Source organism: Hyperolius riggenbachi, chromosome 6 (genome assembly GCF_040937935.1).
Source record: "Hyperolius riggenbachi isolate aHypRig1 chromosome 6, aHypRig1.pri, whole genome shotgun sequence".
Taxonomy (NCBI): domain Eukaryota; kingdom Metazoa; phylum Chordata; class Amphibia; order Anura; family Hyperoliidae; genus Hyperolius; species Hyperolius riggenbachi.
Window position 1 is genome coordinate 180,014,614 of NC_090651.1, and position 20,892 is coordinate 180,035,505.

The 20,892-nt window shown below is 44.8% G+C and overlaps 1 protein-coding gene across 2 annotated transcripts in view; it reads left to right on the plus strand.

The window, feature by feature from the left end:
- Nucleotides 1-20,892, plus strand: part of TCF20 (transcription factor 20) — a 438,087-nt gene that overhangs the window by 79,014 nt on the left and 338,181 nt on the right. The gene's annotated exons all lie outside the window — the stretch shown is intronic.

Genomic DNA, 20,892 nt, shown 5'->3' on the forward strand with positions numbered 1-20,892 from the left:
TAGCGTGAAAGTGGTGTATGTAACAGAAAATGGGAGAAGAGAAAAGTTATTTTAAAAAAATGATTAATCGTTATGCACAGGGCATTCATTCAATCCTTCAGGCTTTGGGTTTCTAAGGTTAAATATCCAGAACATCTCCCTGGCCCTTAGGGGGTAGTGCGTTCTGTTGGGGGAAAGGGCATCGGGAATATGTTACATCGGTGTGAAGGAGAAGAATTTTGGGTTGGAGTCATGAAAAAATGTCTAGAAAGACTGTGTTCTTGCGTATGCTTCAGAATTAGCCAAACAGAATATTAGACTTCCACGGTTTGTGATGCGAGCTCTTGAAATGAACGTAAGAATTGGCGTCTACTTTCTTAACCGCTTCAGCCTTTAGTGTTTTTTCACCTTATGGATCCGAGCAATTTTCACCTCCCATTAATTTTCCAATAACTTTCACTAATTATCACAATGAAATAATCTATATCTTGTATTTTCCGCCACCAATCAGGCTTTTTTGGGTGGTATATTTTTCTAAGAAATATTTTATTCTAAATGCACTTTAAAGGGATACTGTAGGGGGGTTGGGGGAAAATGAGTTGAACTTACCCGGAGCTTCTAATGGTCCCCCGCAGACATCCTGTGCCCACGCAGCCACTCACTGATGCTCTGGCCCCGCCTCCGGCTCACTTCTGGAATTTCTGACTTTAAACTCAGAAAACCACTGCGCCTGCGTTGCCGTGTCCTCACTCCCGCCGATGTCACCAGGGGTGTACTGCGCAGGCCCAGTATGGTCTGTGTCTGCGCCGTGTACTCCTGGTGACATCAGGGGAAGCGAGGACACGGCAACACAGGCGCAGTGGTTTTCTGACTTTAAAGTCTGAAATTCCAGAAGTGAACCGGAGGCGGGGCAGGAGCATCAGTGAGTGGCTGCGTGGGCACAGGATGTCTGCAGGGGGCCATTAGAAGCTCCGGGTAAGTTCAACTCATTTTCCTCCGACCCCCCCCCTACAGTATCCCTTTTAAAGGACTTACGAGGCCAAAACCTGTAACAAAGTAAAGTACCTGCATGTTCTTTAAATGCACGGAGGACGCCATCCGCACGTGGGGGGGGCGATGTCACTGAGGGGACCCGGCAGAACTGCACGGTGTGCGCGGATGGCGTCCTCCGTGCATTTAAAGAACATGCAGGTTCTTTACTTTTTTACAGGTTTTGGCCTCGTAAGTCCTTTAATGGGAATATTAAGAGAAAAATGGAAAACATTCATGATTTGTCAGTTTTCGGCCATTATAGCTTTAAAATAATACATGCTACCATAATTAAAAGCCACGTATTTTATTTGCCCATTTGTCCCGGTTATTACACGATTTAAATTATGTCCCTATCACATTCTATAGCGCCAATATTCTATTTTGAAATAAGGCTCCCTGCACACTGCAAATCCGTTTTCCGATTCCGTTTCCGATTTTCAATTCCGATTTTCCCTGAATACATTCAACAGAAAAACGGATCAAAAAACGCAGCATGCAGTAAAGATTAAAAATCTGAATCGGAATCGGATGTAAAAACAGATTAAAAAGCGGAATCGGAATCGGAAATGTATGCAGTGTGCAAGAGGCCTAAAGGTGCATTCTTTCAGTTTTGCGTCCTTCACTATTTACAAGCTTATAATTTAAAAAATATTAGTATTTTAACCTTTTGACATGCATATTAAAAAAGTTCAGACTCTTAGGTATTTGTTTTGTTTTTTTTTATTGTAATTTTTTTTCAAATTAAAAATTTTATTTAAATATTTTTGGGTGTGTGGGAGGTAAACGGCTAATTTTAAATGTCAAAATGTCTATTCATTTTAATAAAAATGTATGTAGATGTAGTTTTACTATTTGGCCACAAGATGGCCACTGTCAAAAAATTTTTCTTGGGCTACCTGTAAGCGTACTTACAGGAAGTGAAGAGGGGATGTGTAACAGAACAATCGTTGCTTCTCCATAGAAGCCAGCGATCGTTCTAAGGGACTTAGATCAATGAATGGGAACTGCTTTCCCATTCATTGATCTCCGGGCTAACCCCGGTGGTTCCGGCCCTGCGTACCCTGGCGGCTCTCTTTTCTTATGGACGTAGCTCCTATGTCCAGCATACATATTTGGACGTAGGGGCTACGTCCTGAAGGCTAAAGTGGTTAAAGAGTTTACAACACATTCAAATAAGAAGTACATTTCTCACAGAGTAAAATGAGCCATAAATTACTTTTCTCCTATGTTGTTGTCACTTACAGTAAGTAGTACAAATCTGACATTACCGACAGCTTTTGGACTAGCCCATTTTTTCATAGGGGGTTCTTAGGGATTTCTTTATTTTTAAAAGGACTTGGTGAATGGCAGTTGCTCCGTCCAACTGCCAAAATAGTGTGCAGCGAGCAGGGAGGGTGGCCAGCATCTTTGTATTAATAATTTTCAGAGAATGTCTTTATAAAGAATAAAGGCCATGCTGAGAATCCCCCATGAAGAGATGGACTAGCCCAAAACCTGTCGGTAATGTCAGATTTCTACTGCCTACTGTAAGTGACAGCAACATAGGAGAAAAGTAGTTTATGGCTCATTTTACTGCTGGAGAAATGTACTTCTTATTTGTATGTGTTTTAAATTTTAAGATTTTCGCGACAGTTCCTCTTTAAAAAAGGTTTGGATTTGATATTTTGCTCTATATACAGGGTGATATCGAAGTAGTCAGTAGTAAATGGATCAGTGTTCATTGTAAAGTCAGCCCCCAGTTGTTATCATTCATAGCGGTAACGAACTGATGTACTGTGTTGATCTCTCCATCCCATATTGAAATATCGTCAATGTAACGCCAATATTTGAAAATTATGGTTACTAAGTGGGTTGTGGTTAAGGAAAACGAACAGACCATCATCAGATTCTCATACGGGGGTGCAAAATTTGCGCCCCTAGCTGTACCGCTATTATGTAAGAAAATGGTGTCTTGAAAGGAAAATACGTTATGCGTAAGGAGAAGCGTGTAAAAGAAAATTCTTTTGGGGGTGTAGGAAGAGTAGACTCAGAATATAGAAAAAGGCACCAAGGAGAGGAGTCCAATGTCATGCCTGATGTTTGTGTAGAGAGCAGCTGTGACAATCCAGCCCCGCGATCCCGTCCAATCTGCTCCTGTACGCAGGAAGTACGGTGAGCAGACTGACAATAAAGATTGATCGCACAGCTGCCGACAATATGTAATGTGACAATCATTCACCAATCTTGTATTACTAGGCCACTGTGGCCATGCAGGTATCATGCACTAGAGACTTCTGGAGGCAAATTCATTGTGTGTGTAGTAAACGGTTAAGATTGGTTGGAGGTGCCCATACATGTACAATCCCAATTGTATGTACAATCGGTAAACTGAAAATATCGATTTCGCGCTGGAAATCGGGTAATCTCATTTCCACCACTCTCTCGTGTTCAGGGAGGAAAGAGACTCCTGCTAACTACTCCTAAAAGGAAGGAAACGGTTATTTACAACCTAGCTAGCAAATCAACAATTTATAAGAAAATAATAAAACAATGCGGTAGTATGACTGACTCTTCATAGGGCAGATTCGTTGTAGCAACAATCAGATGACCAGAACAGGCACAAGACTGAACGATAAAATCGTTAGTTTTATTCTAAAACTACATACACATAGCCTATTTTAGCCCACAGATAAATATACCTGTCCGGCAGAACAGATTGGTTTGATAGAGAGTAGAGATGAAAAGAAACAGAATGTCTTAATGTACAGTTCAAATACCGTTATTGGTAGTCCATGCGGCAATCGCAAGTCTTTGGAGAAAGTCCCAGATGGCCAATTGCCATAGAGGCCAAGAGGCCCTTTTGTGTGAAATAATCCAAGTGATTTGCCAGGGTCCAGCTGGCTGCCGGGATGTTCTTCGACAAGATTTTAGATGATGGACTTTGGACCTCGGCCAACCTGGGCCCAGTTAAGTTATACCCCTCACTTCAGCAAGGAGGAGTTTAGGGCGGGGATCACACACCTCTTTGGAACATGATGTGCCAGCCCCTTCTCCTGGACACAGGAATATATCTGAATCATGATAGTTATTCTATCTCCAAAACCGTACAGGTTATGTTAAATCTAATAACGTTTTCAGGTCGATCAGAATTTATCGATAACCATGATATCAAACTTGAGGGGTCAGACCCCTGGGGTATTTAAGGGTTACTTTAAACCGGTCTTACGCTAGATCTGGGAGTCCGATTGGTCCGCAAACCTCTCAGAACCAGCGTCCTGCGGAATCCCACAACCTGTGCAGATTTGATCGGCATAGAGATTTGCTATGCCATGAATTATGAAGAAAATGTGAAGGAAATATGGATATTGGGGATTCCTGGGTCACAGTAGGTCAGCTACTTCCAGGGAGAGTTGAAGAGCTCAGCCGGAAGTCTTTGAAGCTCGGACAGCAGGGCTAATTGTCAGATTCCCTGCTGAGATCGGGGACGATCAGTCTGGAGAAGGATGCTTTAAATTGGTTCTGTCAGACTGATGTCTATTCTTCATCTGATGGATGAGCTATATAACATTCCAGAAATGCTAGGTGACAGATTTCACACAAAACTGCCAGTGCTTGCTAGCAGAGCCAGGAAGGAGAGAAAAAAAAGCGAATTTAAAAAGAAAATGACATTTCTACTATTTTGCAATGGAATTTGCGTTTGCGACTTGAATGGCACACACACTGTTTTCTTGGGAACCGTGTGAGCATCACACCTCTTTCCCGGGGAACATTGCAGAGGGACTGTTCTCACACGAGACCACGACTGAAGCAATACCAACTCGCTACTTGGGCTCATTACAGCGTGAAAGCCTGGCTTCCACATGGCCTTGGGGGGCTCGTTTTGCATTGGTCAGTGGTTTAGCCAGGATGCTACAGGGCTTGACAAACTTCCTGTAGTACCCTGCTGTTCCCAGAGAGGCCTGTACCTCTGTCATGACAATCGGATCTGCATCTGGTTCAACGGTCAGATTGTCAGCTGACAGTTCTCCTAGTACCAGGGACGAGTGATCGCAGTGTTGCTCCCATGTTGGGCAGAACACAGGTATGTCATCCGGGTACGTGACTGCACAACCGTGCTTGCCCTTCAACAGGTCGTTCCACGCCTGTTTGGAAGGTGGTTGGGGCATTCATCATACCTAAAGGCATCTGCATAGAGGCGTTAAAGTCAAATGGGAGGGTGAATGTGGATTCCAGGCACGCCTCAGGCACGGTTGGAATCTGCCCGTATCCGTAGCTCCGATCCATGATCGTTAAGTAGTTGGCGGATGCCAGCCAATCCAACAGATCACAGAGGGGCAACCTGGGATATGCATCGGTTATTGTGATGTCGTCCAGCCTCCTATAGTCCTCACAGAACCTGGTGGCCTGTGGGCTAGATGATTTGCTGAGGACAGCCATCTGTAACATCTCCTCATACTTCCTCTTTACTTTTGCTTGCACTTCAGGAGAGGTGGGGTAGGAGATCTGCCGTAAGGGCTTGTGAGTCCCCGGGTCCCTTCTGTGAACTGCTGTACTTTTCTGCCCAGGTTTTCTGCGAAGGTTTCACTGTGGGGGTGCAGGGCGCTTCAGCGAGGCCTTCTGGGAGTACGAGAGGTGGGGGTGACTTTCACATCATCCGCCAATTCTCGTGTGGGAGCAATGAATCCTGACAAGGGACCTGTATCTTCCTGTTCTAATTGGCCGTACTCTCCTAGAACTACCTGCGTTCTGTCTGACTGGGCTTCTAACAGATCCACATGGACCGTGTTTTCACCTGGGGTGTCAGTTACATGGGGAATGGGTTCACTGGAGTATTTACCATTCTCCCTGTACACCTGTAGTGGAGCTTCCGCTGCTGGCGGCTTAGCGGTCTGGCCACTAAGCGCACGCAGGTTGGAGTCGCTCTGTAATATCCTCATGGATGTGGGACTACAAATCTCAGCCAGCTGCCTAGTAAGGTCTGGGGTCAGCTGCTGAAGATCAAACTCTCTGGGGTCAGAGCTGGCAGGAATGCCTGTATGCTCTGAGCTCAGGTTACCACCAGTACTGTGCGTGTCTGTCTGCACAGGTACACCACAATAAACATCACATTTTGGGTAAATCACGTCAATATTGACATTGGTCTGGGGGTCAGAGATATCAGGGGAAGTCGAGACTTCTCCAGATAGTCCTGAGTCCAGACTACTGGTGACACTGAAAGAATCAGCCAGCGTACTCTCATAATCATGCACAACATTATTAACATGTCATTTTTAGAATGAGTGTCACCGGCCTGAAAGTCAAAATCGTCAGAGGGAATCCCTCCTGTCGGCTCTGAGTTCATGCGGCTGGCCATAGGGCATGTAATGGCCAGAACATGTACAGCATTTTTATCACTGACACATGCATTTTCATTAGCAATAACAGGTGCAGAAATGGATAAGACAGTCAGTTGCTGGTACATTTAAATCTGACGATACCTCCCGCCTAGCGGCGTTAGGTACAGTTGCGATAGCAGGTAAGGGGTTTACATCTCCCTGTTTTCACAAAGACTTGTACAGTACCTGATTGTCAGGGAGTCCTGCTGGGATCTTCCGAAGGGCACACAGGCGTGCCTAAATCAGTGCCAAGCACAGGAGAAGAGGGAATCTCAGCAACATCCCGCTCTTCAAAACCCACCCCCCATCCGGCCTTCTCGGGACCTTGGACAACAGGGTTGTGGTGGTTGGGCCTGACTCCAGTCAGGGTGAGGAGCTTTCGTGGTTGAATATCTACCTCTGTGGCAAGGTTGGAGCAGACCAAGGGGACATCTGCTTCTGGAGCACTGGAGCAAAAGATGATCTGGTCGTCCACTGGAACACTGATGATTTCCGGAACCGTAGAGCATCTCTGACACGCTGACCGGCAGTGCAGAGGGTGATGCAGGTGACGGATCAGGGATGCTAGCCATCTTCGGGCTAGGGACGGTTGTCCTCTTTCTCTTGGGACAGAAGAACTGTATGTGGCCAGTCTCACCACAAAGATTACACGTGCGAATGGCAGGTGTGTCATACTGCGATGCAGATCCATTTGGGCTGGCTCGGCCAACTCCAATTCACGTGGGAGCCGTAGCTCTTTGGTCTGGAGCTTGATCTGGTGCAGTCGCTCTAGGTGCTCTGCCTCTAGCCGGAGCATCTCTGCCTCATGCTGGAGCACCTTCGCCTTATGCTGGAGCCAAAGTTCTCGTAACTCCTGGTACATGCACAGATCCTGGTCAGTCAGGTTTGGCCACCACTGTGGGGGTATCAGGTCTGCGATGTATGGAGGCATTAAACAAGGTGGTGATAAGGATTCCATCTCTGGTGTAAGGCCACCAGCTTAGCCTTGTTTGTGCCGTAAGCGTCAATGCCGTGCGATTCAGAAGGCTTGCAAGTCAGGAACAGACCAATTCAAGACTATATATATATATATATATATATATATATCCATTGTACAGCGCTGTGTAATATGTCGGCGCTATATAAATACTTAATAATAAATAATAATAATACAATTCTGGTAATCCTGAACTGAATCAGACATTCAGAAGAGAAGAGTACAAGAAAGAGTAGGATGTAGCAAAGAAAAAGTTAGGAAATGTAGACCAATCTATTCGCTATCAATGTGTACCGTTTTGTGCCCAGAACTCCGGTTCTGCAAGACAGGATACTCTGTGTCCACTGTCTTATTATTCTGGTTGCAAAGACGGATTTTGTCAGATCTTTGCGCTCTGATTTCTCAATAGCTGGCTATGCCTGGTTTTGGGGTGTGCTATCACCACCACTGCCAATCAATGTGACAATCCAGCCCCGTGATCCCGTCTAATCTGCTCCCGTTGGCATACACAGGAAGTACGGTGAGCAGACTGACAAAGACCAGTTGCTGGATCGTCAGAAGAAGGTCGTTAATGGGATCTCTGTTAAATGGCTTATAAACTCTCTAGGGTGTCCCATGTGGCCAGGAGACCACTTGGAGGAGAAAGACTATGTAATTAGAAAAACTGCCAGTGCTTGTTAGCAGAGCCCCCTTAATGAATAAACTTATACACCCAGATGAAGCAGGTTTTATCAGAGGAAGGGAAGCTAGAGACAACACTATAAGAACCCTGAACCTTGCATGATGGGTGGTTGCCCGATCCAACCCTGTCCTGTTTTTATCTACAGATGCTGAAAAGGCCTTTGACAGGGTGGAGTGGGCATTCATCGAAGGGGTATTGAAGCATATAGGTATAAAGAGAATATGGGGAAAATAATTATGGTACTATATTCGGAGCCGAATGCAAGGGTAAGGGTAAATGGGACGCTATCGGAGACCTTCTCCATAAAAAATGGGACGCGACAGGGGTGCCCCTTGTCATTATTGATATTCGCTCTGTCACTGGAACCCTTCTTGTGTAGGGTGAGACGGGACTCCAACATACAGGGTATAAGGATGAGGGGCTCTGAACATAAGGTCGCAGCATATGCGGACGATATGTTGTTCTATCTGGCAGAGCCTCCTGTTTCTCTTCCAAATCTGTTGGGGGAATTCCAGGGATTTACAGTGGCTTGCAAAAGTATTCGGCTCCCTTGTAGTTTTCCACATTTTAATATATTAGATCTAACGCGCTTCAAGTATGTAACTCCATTTCTTTTTATTTTCCGTTCCTTGTATTAGAATCCACAGAAAAAAGGTCAATAAAATACTCAGACAAACTTATGTTAAAACCCAGGTCATCCAAGCCCATTCATTCATGCACATTCAAAAATAGAAGGGCCCTTCTACCTCAACCTTACTCATCAGTTCGTGCAAAAAGGGGGAGGAGCAAGTACGTATTAAGGATGATGTAAATATAAAAAAAGGGAATTGAAAAATATTGGATCTCCAGAAATCCACAGAGGGGACCTGTCCCGTTTTCAACAAGCGTCTGTTTCCAAAGGCTATAAAGTCATGGTTTCTCTCCAATTGAGATAAAAAGTTTCCACTCACAATTCCGCAGTAGGTCTGCTGTATCGAAGGATGGGGTCTGCTAAACTCCAAGATGCTCTCCTTGTAGGTTTCACCACCGCAAACCCAGGGTCTGTCTAATGGTGAGCCGTCTCCTCGCTGCTCTCCACGCCGTATAGTTGAAATGCGCATACGTCACTTCCGTGTGTTAAACTCACGGGTCCGCTTGTCGCACTTCCTTCTGGCTGGCTGCAGTCTGTGTTTTGGCTATTGTGGGTGACGTCACCGCTAAAGATCCGTTGAACCTCTGCTTACAGGCGGCTGCTGCGCGCTACCGCGGCTCGCCTATTGTCTACGATCTGAGCCAAAAGATAATGAAACCTCTACGCGTTTCTGCCAATTAGCGTTGGCCTTCTTCAGGAGGGTTTACTCTAGGTCATCTGAGGCTAGCATTGTCCATCCTTCTTTTATAGTGTTCATCAATCATTCCTTCCTTCCTCTTAATCGGGTTATAGGTCATAGTTCAAAGGGTGCCAAAGTGTGGCTATATCAATTCCTTATATCATTCGTCAAGCAAATAGCAACATTTCATATCACTTTATTCAGATCCTCATCCTTCAATTAATGATCATTTAAAATATGAATAGGGTTAAGCACACGCATTCATCACTCTCATCACCCATAAACACATCCCATACAACCTCTTCCTCACACATAATCAGTTATCAACTTCAGCATTTAATATATCCCTAATATACAATATAAAATATGATATAAAATATACATGTGACCGGCAAAACCCCCCCACACTTTCCCTCACATACTCAAATACCCCAATCTCAAAAACATGAGACATTTTTTAATACCTACAGGGGTCATTTAAAGAACGCAAACCGCTCCATCTCGCTGTTAAGTCCCTTGGGGATAAGGGTGTCTAGTTGAAAAATCCATTTGGACTCATTCCTAGACATTTTCTGTATATAGTCCCCTCCCCTTAAATTCCGTTGAACAATTTCTAGACCAAAAAATATGGTCCCCCTTACCCTCCCCCCGTGTTGTTCTTTATAATGTTTTGACAGAGGGTGTCCCTCATTCTTTTTCTCGATATTATTGAAATGTTCTCCTACCCTCCTCAAAAGTGATCTTTTCGTTCTCCCAACGTATCTCTTATGGCAGGGGCACTGGATGCAGTAAATGACCCCACATGTGGTGCAGGTCATGGAATCCTTGATTTTATATTTCACTGCATCCAGTGCCTCAATCTCCACTATTCTACCCGGCTTGTCAGTTCTTCTACAGTTCAGGCACATCCCACATCTGACAAATCCTGCTCTACCCCTATCCATTCCATGGTTTTCCCCTTTATTCACTTAATTAGCTGCTGTTGCTATTGAGAGTCCCAAATTGGGTGCTCTCTTAAAAATCACTTGTGGGGTACCCGGTAATTTCTCACCTAAAATGTTATCCTCCCTCAACACGTCCCAATGCTTGCGAATTATATTTACTACTCTATTTGATTGGGATGAATATTGTAGGACAACGCTGAGATCTTTCTCGTCCCACTTCTGTTCGGTTCTCGGGCCTAGTAGGCTACCACGATCCTTATGTCTAATATCCTGTCGGGATCTATTAACACCCTCCTCCGGGTAACCCTTCTCCAGGAAGCAGTCCACAAGTCCCTCCGCCTCTCGGTCATAATCATCCAGGTTAGTGCAGTTACGGCGGAGTCTCGTGAACTGCCCCCTGGGGATATTATTGAGCCACCGTGGGAGGTGACAGCTGGTGTATAAAATATAGCTGTTCACGTCCACTGATTTGTGGAATGTCCTTGTGTTGAGGGACTTATTCTCCACATACAACTCCAGATCCAAAAAATTAACGTGTAACTTATTGATATCTGCCGTGAATTTAATTCTCCAGCCATTAGTATTGATGTCCTCAATTAACTTCTCCAAAGACAGGGTGTCCCCTCTCCATATCATCAACACGTGTAATTTATTGTGTTTTTATTGTGGTGTCCTTTTTTTGGATAATTGAAAATAAAGATAATTAGATTAAAAAAAAAATGTCCACAAGGGCACCCCCTCCTGACTTCTTATCCTCTTACATAGCTATTAATTAACCCATTTCCCTATTAGGACTTGATTATAAATTGCTGACTTCCATGTTGGCTGTCAGATTGAATACCGTTCTTCCAGCTTTGATACACGAAGATCTGGTGGGTTTTATCCCTCTAAGAAAGGCTTCGGATAATATCAGAAAAATTGTGAGTATCCAGCACTACTGCAAACAGACTAATCAGAAATTGGCGATTCTGGCACTTGACATAGAAAAGGCATTTGATCTTATTAAACGGCCTTACATGGTTGAGGTTATTTCTAAATATGGCTTCCAGTGGCAGTTTTTACTTTATTCATGCCCTACAGCAGTGATCTGCAAACTTGGCTCTCTAGCTGTTAAGGAACTACAAGTCCCACGATGCATTTGCCTTTATGAATCATGACTGTGGCTGTCAGACTCCTGTAATGCATTGTGGGACTTGTAGTTCCTTAACAGCTGGAGAGCCAAGTTTGCAGATCATTGCCCTACAGCTTCCTTGACGCTTCCCTCTAGCATGCACTGCGAGGAGCCTGGTAGGGGTGTACCCTATTGTCAGGAACCGGCCCCACAGCAAGCCTGCAGACACAGTTCCTGACAGGGAGGTTTCGACTCAATCGAGAGGAGCAGCCCTATCACCCCTCAACAACACTCTGCCACCACCAGCAGCCGCCAATACGGTACTGCTAGACACTTCGACAATTCCTACTCTGCTGTCAAGCTGCTTGCACTCAGACTGATGTTCTCGTTCCTTGGGTCAGCTGCAAGCTGTAGGCCAAGTATGAAAACACCACACATACAAGGCAATCACACACTGTAGCGATGCACAATCCGAGCATACAATCAGGCACTGAACTTTGTAAACACAATTACACTGCAGTCTCTCTCTCTAAGAGATGTAAAGCTCTGCTTAGTACTCAGAAGACTAGCTTATTAAATAAAAATCTAATATTCCAAAAAGTGGAACAGTGCTGAAAGAAATATATACAAAGATATTTACAAAAAAAAAAAAACGTACAAAGACTCACAACAAGACCATTTGCTTTTCAAACATAAAACGGGAACAAAAATTGAACTTTACCAGTGTAAAAGGTTCGAATTTGGTTTTGCGGGAGGATGTAGCTGGTCAGAAACAAGGGTAGTCCTAGCTTCATGCTATCTCCTGGGGAACTACAAGTTCTATATCTTGGAAGCAGTTTCTTATAGTACCAAGTATGCCCTGGGGGGCTAACCAAACTCCTCATTTAAAATTAACCTAATTTCCTACTATGCTATGACAGTTTGTCAAGATCTCTGGTATAAGTTCATCTTTCTATTATATGCAGATTTTTTGTTTCCTGCACTGCTTGGAGCCTCCCAACAGCAGACTCTAGACCACGGCATGTATTGCAACAATAGTCTAGCTGTATAGGCGTCTCAAAAGAAATCAGGCAGCCTATTCAGATCGCTTCCTACTTCACACACTGTCTAGATGTCTGTGGGCTATTGATTTCAGCTGGTCTATTCAAATGAGATTCACAGCCCTTTATGGAGAGATGCAGATTTACCATTTCCAGGCGACAAATTATTTTAAAGCCTAGTCAGTCTCTAACAGTAGTACACATATAAGATAGTATTTCACCCACACATCAGACAGAAAGTGAACTACATGGATACTACAGTATCCTATATCATATCATATACAGCATCACACCTCTCACCGGGACTTTTTGCCCTAATTATCAAACCCCTTGCAACCAGAATTCGAGCTTCACGAAATATCACTGGCATTACTCTCAGATTATTTTAAGACAAACTTATTTGCCAATGATATTTTTCTGACGCTTACTGACCCCTACACCTCAATTCCAAATTTTTTGGCACTAATAAAGACGTTTTCAGGCTTTAAGTTAAATTTAGATAAGTCAGAGCTAACGGTGTCAAATGTACCCCTCACTGCAGCTAAGAATTTGGCCAGGAGTATTGTCTTGAAATTTCAACCACATTACATCAAGTATCTAGGTATTATTTTATCTAATAACCCCTCTGACCTTTATAGAAATGATCATCCTCAAATGTATCACAAACTTAAAACTGATCTTACATCATGCTCCTCGTACCCCATCTCACTGCTAGGAAGAGCGCATGCTGTTAAGAAGGGGTTATTATCCTGCATTCTGTATTTATTTTGGTTTTTGCCAATTGCTATTAAACTTGACGCCATTAAAGCGGAATATAACCCTGCATTTCAACTTTGCTCTAAAACATTATTTACAGTGTATTATATGCAACCAGCATTTTTTTTTTACTAGACCAGCATTGGAAGGGTTACACAGGGCTTTAAAGTTCCTGGAGATTTCTGCAGACGCATCCGAAGCTGAAATAGATACATTTTGTTTACATAAATGTATCTAAGTTTGAATGTGACTCGCTCTCTCTGACTGAGAAGGAGCTTGGAGGACAGCCAAAGAGTGTGTAACATTTATCAATAGATACATTCAACTAAATAGAATGTAACAATCTGAACTTCTGCATATCTCTCCACGGAACTTTAAACCTCTGTGTTTAACCCTTCCAATGCTGGTCTAGTAAAAAAAAATAAAAAATGCTTTTTGCATCTAATATGCTGTAAATAATATTTTAGAGCAAAGTTGAAATGCAGGGTTATATTCCGCTTTAAGGACCTGCAGAAATCTATATTTAATTTTATCTGGGCCAGGAAAAAGGCTCATATTAGCAGCAGGACACTTACAATGCCTAAAATATATGGAGGACTTAATGTGCCTTATTTCGAAAAAATACTTTAACCAGCTGGGCGGTATGGACGAGCTCAGCTCGTCCATCACCGCCGGAGGCTGCCGCTCAGGCCCTGCTGGGCCGATTTTCATGAAATAAAGAGCAGCACACGCAGCCGGCACTTTGCCAGCCGCGTGTGCTGCCCGATCGCCGCCACTCTGCGGCGATCCGCCGCGAGCAGCGGCGAAAGAGGGTCCCCCCAGCCGCCTGAGCCCAGCGTAGCCGGAACAAAAAGTTCCGGCCAGCGCTAAGGGCTGGATCGGAGGCGGCAGACGTCAGGACGTCGGCTGACGTCCATGACGTCACTCCGCTTGTCGCTATGGCGACGATGTAAGCAAAACAAGGAAGGCCGCTCATTGCGGCCTTCCTTGTTTATTCTGGGCGCCGGAGGCGATCGGAAGAACGCCTCCGGAGCGCCCTCTAGTGGGCTTTCATGCAGCCAACTTTCAGTTGGCTGCATGAAATAGGTTTTTTTTTATTTAACAAAAACCCTCCCGCAGCCACCCTGGCGATTTAATCAGAACGCCAGAGTGGTTAAAGATGTGCAGCTAACCCAACTTGTAGCAGTTAATACAGGGGAACAAGCACTTCTCTGGGTAAACCTTGAATCCCACATGGTATATCCCATTACGTTGAAAGGCAAGGCATATTAATATGTGGACAAGGCATATTAATATCTCACAAGTCAAGAAGCTCTCCCCTGCTACTGTTCATTGTTTGTCTATTTGGAAATCTTGTACATTTCAATATAACTTTCAGGCATCAACTAGCCTCATGTCTGATATCTTTGGAGCCCTGGAATCTGCCCTACGCTCGGACATCACATCAGCGGTTCAGAGAGTATCGGGCCTAGAGACTGAGATGACCTCTCTGAAATCCGAGGTAGCACGCCTAAGCGAGAGCAATGCTCGCCAAGCACTTATGCAGAGCGAAATGAGGACACAGATAGGGGTCCTTCAGAATCGCAGCCGCCGTAATAATGTTGGAATCTGCGTGCTACCGGAGGCCACAAGATTGGAGGATCTACAGCCATCTCTACAGGCCATCTTTAATAGACTCCTTGGCAGACCTGTTGACACACCCATAAATATGGACTGGGCACACCGAGCACTGCGCCCGCTACCGAATAACTCGGAGCCTCCAAGAGACGTGATCTGCAGAATTCATGATTACTCGATGAAGGATCACATTAGGGCAGCAGCACGTGCAGCAGGCCTGGTAGATTTCGACAGCGCCATGATCTCACTATACCAGGATCTTGCTCCCTTTACTTTGGCACAGAGGCACGCCCTGAAGCCTATCTTGACGTCTTTGCAACAAGCGGGCGACCTGGGGTTTCCCCTTTCAACTTTATGCTTGTTTGGGTCCAAATCTTTCCCCCTAAGGCACCCCAGAGACCTTTCAGATTTCTTGAATACCCTGGGAATTCAACCAGTTGCAGTGCCTGAGTGGAATCCTGATAGCCGCGATTTCGACCTCCCCCAACGGGTACGTCGTCTAATGAATTTACAACCCGCTCAGGATACATCTGAGTAAGTACTGTTGTTACTAACGCCCCACTTTGAGCTAAGGATGACTTATATGCCTGTGGGTGGCTAACCTTGTACTGTCTAGCACACCCTGAATGCCGATCAATTAAAATTAAGCTTACCCCGCCCCCCCCAACTCCTAAGACACCTCTGCACCGCTGGTGAATTGACCCTACTCCCTCAGAACTCGTGGCCCCGCGCCTTTACTTTGCCCTATCATAGACACTTATTTGGCTTACATCGATGGAAATCACACAAAATATTCCTGTGCCAAGATTAACTCCTCCATCTCCTTTCGACTCAAAAATGTACCAAGAGCTCATATAGCTCATATTATGCTGATCTCTCAATGCTGCAAATAGGGCCTTAACACCGTTTTTATTTCTGCAGGTTCTCCAGTGAAATGTGAACTCTGATGCATAGTGCCATGCACTTAACTAATCATATGGTTGAAATATTGTTATGCTTTGGCAAGCAGAGGGATGTGGAGAGGAGATCTATTATCTTTACTATGTAAATGCGTATGTCTTCCCATATTGGGAAATGCCTAGTGATTTCTTTGTACTGTGAGATTTTTCCATTCGCTAATGAATAACTTAAAGAGAGTCTGAAGCGAGAATAAATCTCGCTTCAGACCTCATAGATAGCAGGGGCACGTGTGCCCCTGCTAAACCGCCGCTATACCGCGGCTTAACGGGGGTCCCTGACCCCCCAAATCCGCTCCGTACAGCGGGGGAGCGCTTCCTGGTTGGGGCAGGGCTAACCGCCGCAGCCCTGCCCCACGCGCGTCTGTCAGTGCGTATCTCCGCCTCTCCCCCGCCCCTCTCAGTCTTCCTTCACTGAGAGGGGCGGGGGAGAGGCGGCGATGCGCCGCTGACAGGCGCGACTGGAGGCAGGGCTGCAGCCGTTAGCCCTGCCTCCAGGAAGCCAGTGTTGCAGTGGTCGCTTTGGGGGTGAAGGGACCCCCGTTAAGCGGCGCTATAGCGGCGGTTTAGCAGGGGCACACATGCCCCTGCTAACTATGAGCTCTGAAGCGAGATTTATTCTCGCTTCAGAGTCTCTTTAAAGCTATACGAGGAAGTGAGTAATGGAGACATGGCAGTTTCAGCTAATTAGATAGGAGTGGGGCTGGTCGGATATTCGGGGTCATGTACACAGGTAGCCGATTGAAAATGTCTCTGCGTATACTATCTTTCTGATAGGACCACTATATGTGGGCTACAACTGAAGGTACCGGGTTATCCTGTTATTACGCTTCCCTTTCTTTGCTCTGAATAATTTGGGAGTTTATATTTTCTGCAGTCTTTGTTTTCCCTTCATCTTATGTGGGATCATATCATTTGTCTGGGGACATGGCCTTGTTTGTTTTTGCGCCCCCTTGGATTATGTGTTGGAGCCCCTGAGCTGTTAATTTCCGGCATGTACTTGTGCCGAATCTGTGGTGGCCTGTGCAAATCTGCTCATATATGACATGAGCCTCGGGGTATGTATGGTCCACGACTCTAACTTTGCTAGTGAAGGTAAATTTGCCGGGGGTTTGCTGTAACGGGGCTCTGACAACCTATTGGCTTCTTTCTACATAATCTTCTGGGAGTTGCTCAATAGAACCTAGTCAATTATTGCTTAATCATCTATATGGATAATGTGGTTGGGAGGGACAGGGTTCGCTGTTTGAGGAGGTTTGTTCCCTTGCCCTTCTCTGGGCCAGGACATTTAACTTCCTCTCTTCTATAATGACAGAGAGGACTGGCCTAATACGGGTGATGCCACCCTTGGCAGCAATATTTGGAGCTGATGCTTCTTTCTTTGTTTTCTCTGTTCTTTTTCTTTCCCTGCTCTTTTTGTGTACTCAGTTTTTCTTTTTATGGCCTGTTCTTGTGTCAGGAATTATGGAATCTCCTTGGCTTAAACCCCTTGAACGACGTTATGGCATCACTTAAGGTGCAGACGCTCAATGTCAGGGGCCTTAACATCCCTGAGAAGCATTCTGCCCTCCTCTCAGAGCTACACCTGAATAAGGTCCAGGTTGCTCTCTTACAAGAGACACACTTCCGAGGTGAGGATCACCCTAGGTTAGGTGGTAAACGCTATTCCCAAGTGTTCCAATAGCACATCAAGAGACACTAAAACGAATGCCCCATCTACACAATACGATTCTTTGTACGATTCGATTACGATTCAATTTACGTTCCAATTAAATCCAACATGTCCGATCGGGATTCGATTCAATTTGATTTGCCATTGCAAAACAATGGCAAATCGAATTGAATCGGATTGAATCCCGATCGGACATGAAGGATTTAATCGGATTGTAAATGAGTCGTAATCGAATCGTATAAAGAATCGTATCGTGTAGATGGGGCTTAAGGGTGTGTCTATTGTCTAGTAGGGCGTGTCTGACCCGGGTGCAGCGGTCTTCAGACACAGACTTTTTCTTGATAAAGGGCTTATTGAAGAATCATATGATTACCTTTGACTCGTTCTATGCTCCAAACACTGGTATTCCTGGAACAATTTCTTCTGGAATTGGACACATTTGCTGAGGGGGATCTTATCATGGGAGGAGATCTCTGTAGCACTGAATCCTGTTATGGACACATCTTCTGGCAGTTAAGTCTTGCCGAATTGCCAACAAATGTAAATTGGCCCTTCGAGCTAAACAGTTAGTGGACGTCTGGAGGATCTGTAACCCCTCAGAGCGAGATTACACCTTTTTCTCTAGCCTACATGGGATATATTCCTGCATCGATTTCTTATTTGTATCCCATAACGTATTATCTGTGGCCTCCAGTGCCCGTATAACATGCACTATTTCAGATCATTCCCCAGTGGAGGCTACACTTAATGTTTTAGAGGGAATTCAACGTCTAGTTATGTGGCGTCTAAATACTTCCCTTCTGAAGGACCCTGCCGTTGCTACTAAAATTGAGAGGGCCCTTGGATCGTATTTTGAAACCAATGCCACCTAAGGGGTTTCCTCAATGTCTGTATGGATAGCACACAAGTGCGTAAGTAGAGGTATTTTCATACAGTAGGGCAGTAGAGTCAAATGAGAGAGAAATGAGGCAATTGACCGATCCCTACACGAAATTCATAAACTCGAGCTTCTACATAGAAGATTCCTATCTAGATCTGATTTTGGGGCCCTTACAGCAGAACGAGAAAAAATGAAATCAACATTATTCTATAAGGCACGTTTTGCTGTTACCCGTTGCAAATGTCATTATTATGAATATGGCTACAAATGCAGCCGCTTATTAGCACGTGCTCTTAAAACCCAACAGACATCGAATTATATACCTCATATCCATGACTCTGCTGCTGGGCTTCATCACAGATCTCTTTCAATAGCACTTATTTTTACGGACTACTATAAATCCCTTTATAATCTGCCTGGGGATGTGTCCGAGGGAGCTCGTTCTACTCTCTCTCGCAAATTTGAGGAATACCTAGTAGACTCTGGCATGCCCACTCTAACCGAATCTGAAATAAAAGATCTTAAGGAACCAATCTCTTTAGATGAGCTTAGAGTGACTATCGCTCAATCCCCCTCGGCAAGGCTGCGGGCCCTGACAGCTTTTGTTTGGAGTATTCTAAGCGATTCTTGGGACTTCTCTACCCACTTCTATTAAGGGCCTACAACTCTATTGCGGACCCGGAATCCCCCACAACTTTCCCGAAACACATGCTTATGTCCCATATTATAGTGATCCATAAACAGGGAAGAGACTCTAAGGGCTGGTGCACACCAAAACCCGCTAGCAGATCCGCAAAACGCTAGCAGATTTTTAAACGCTTTTTTTTATTGTTATGAGGCGTTTTGCTAGCGTTTTGCGGATTGCTGCTGCGGTTTTCAGTATAGTAGATTTCATATATTGTTACAGTAAAGCTGTTACTGAACAGCTTCTGTAACAAAAACGCCTGCAAAACCGCTCTGAACAGGCGTTTTTCAGAGCGGTTTGCGTTTTTCCTATACTTAACATTGAGGCAGAAACGCATCCGAAATCCAAAAAATGCCTCACCCAGGCATTTTTCGTTTCTGCAAAACGCCTGCCGCTCTGGTGTGCACCACCCCATTGAGATACATTGACCAAGCAGATCCGCAGCCGCAAGCGGATCTGAAAACGCCCAAAAAGCCGCTCGGTGTGCACCAGCCCTAACTTATGTCCTAACTGTTGCCCCATCTCCCTACTCAATTTAGATTTAAAATTTGCAAAATAGACTTTCTCCCTTGATGCCCCACCTGGTCCATTTTGACCAGGTTGGTTTCATCCCTATGAGAGAGGCTCGGGACAACACAATTAGAACCCTGACCGTGGTTCACCAGGCACAATCGCAGGCCTTACCGATGCTGCTGCTAACTACGGATGCGGAGAAGTTCTTCGATTGTGTCCACTGGGAATTTATCAAAACCACACTAAGACATATTGGCCTATCACATAATATGTTTATGCGTATCATGGCACTATATTCCATACCCTCAGCTAGGATTAGAAGAAGTCGGTGGAGAACTCTCTGAACCCTTTGATATTTCAAATGGGACGCGCCAGGGGTGCCCCCATTCCCATTTATTTTTGCTTTGTCCCTAGAGCCACTTTTCCGTAGAATTAGAGCCAACCCGGATATTAAGGGGATCGTGCTCCCTTCATCGGAACACAAAATAGCTGCTTACGCAGATGATTTACTTTTCTATATCTCTAGCCCCCATCTCTCAGTCCCTAATCTCCTCAAGGTATTCTCCACCTATGGTCACCTAGCTAACCTAAAAATTAATTACGACAAATGTGAAGAACTCAATGTGGTTCTTGATCCGATAGTAAAGTCAAACTTAGAGAATCATTTTGTTTTCATGTGGACACCCAGGGCTATATCCTATTTAGGCACCAAGATTCCGAGCTCCTTGGCAGAGATTTACAAGCTTAACTACGTCCCACTTTTTGCCACAATTCGCTCCGACTTACAGAGATGGGACGTTTTCATGGTTTGGCCATGTCAATATAATTAAAATGAATGTGCTACCCCGTTTTCTATATATTTTCCAAGCTTTACCAGTCGTTGTCCCGGCCTCTTTCTTTTGTGAGATTCGTAAATGCTTCCAGAGGTTTATTTGGAAAGGCAACCCCCCCAGATTGAAGTGCGCCCTAACCACACTCCCCAAAGATCAAGGAGGAATGGCGGGGCCAAATCTGCAACTATACCATACCGCTGCATTACTGATCTGTATAGTAGATTGGCATCATCGTAAACATTTGGAACGATGGGTGGAGATGGAACGAGACCTGGTTCACTCTTCCTTTTTTCTTCTCTTTTTTTTTTTTTATTAGCACTAACGGGGAAACATTTGCCTATTCTTTCTAATCCTGGTGACTTAGCTATAAAAGGTGGTGCCTGAGTGTGTGATCCCTATGGGCCTCAGGTACACCATACACACTCGGCACTGGTAGTATTCTCCTGGATTACATGACTGCACACACTGGGGCAGACGTGTGGTTTATAGCTATTTTGTTTATGATTATAGCAGTTTATGCTCAATATTTCCTGTTGTGACCAAACTCATTTT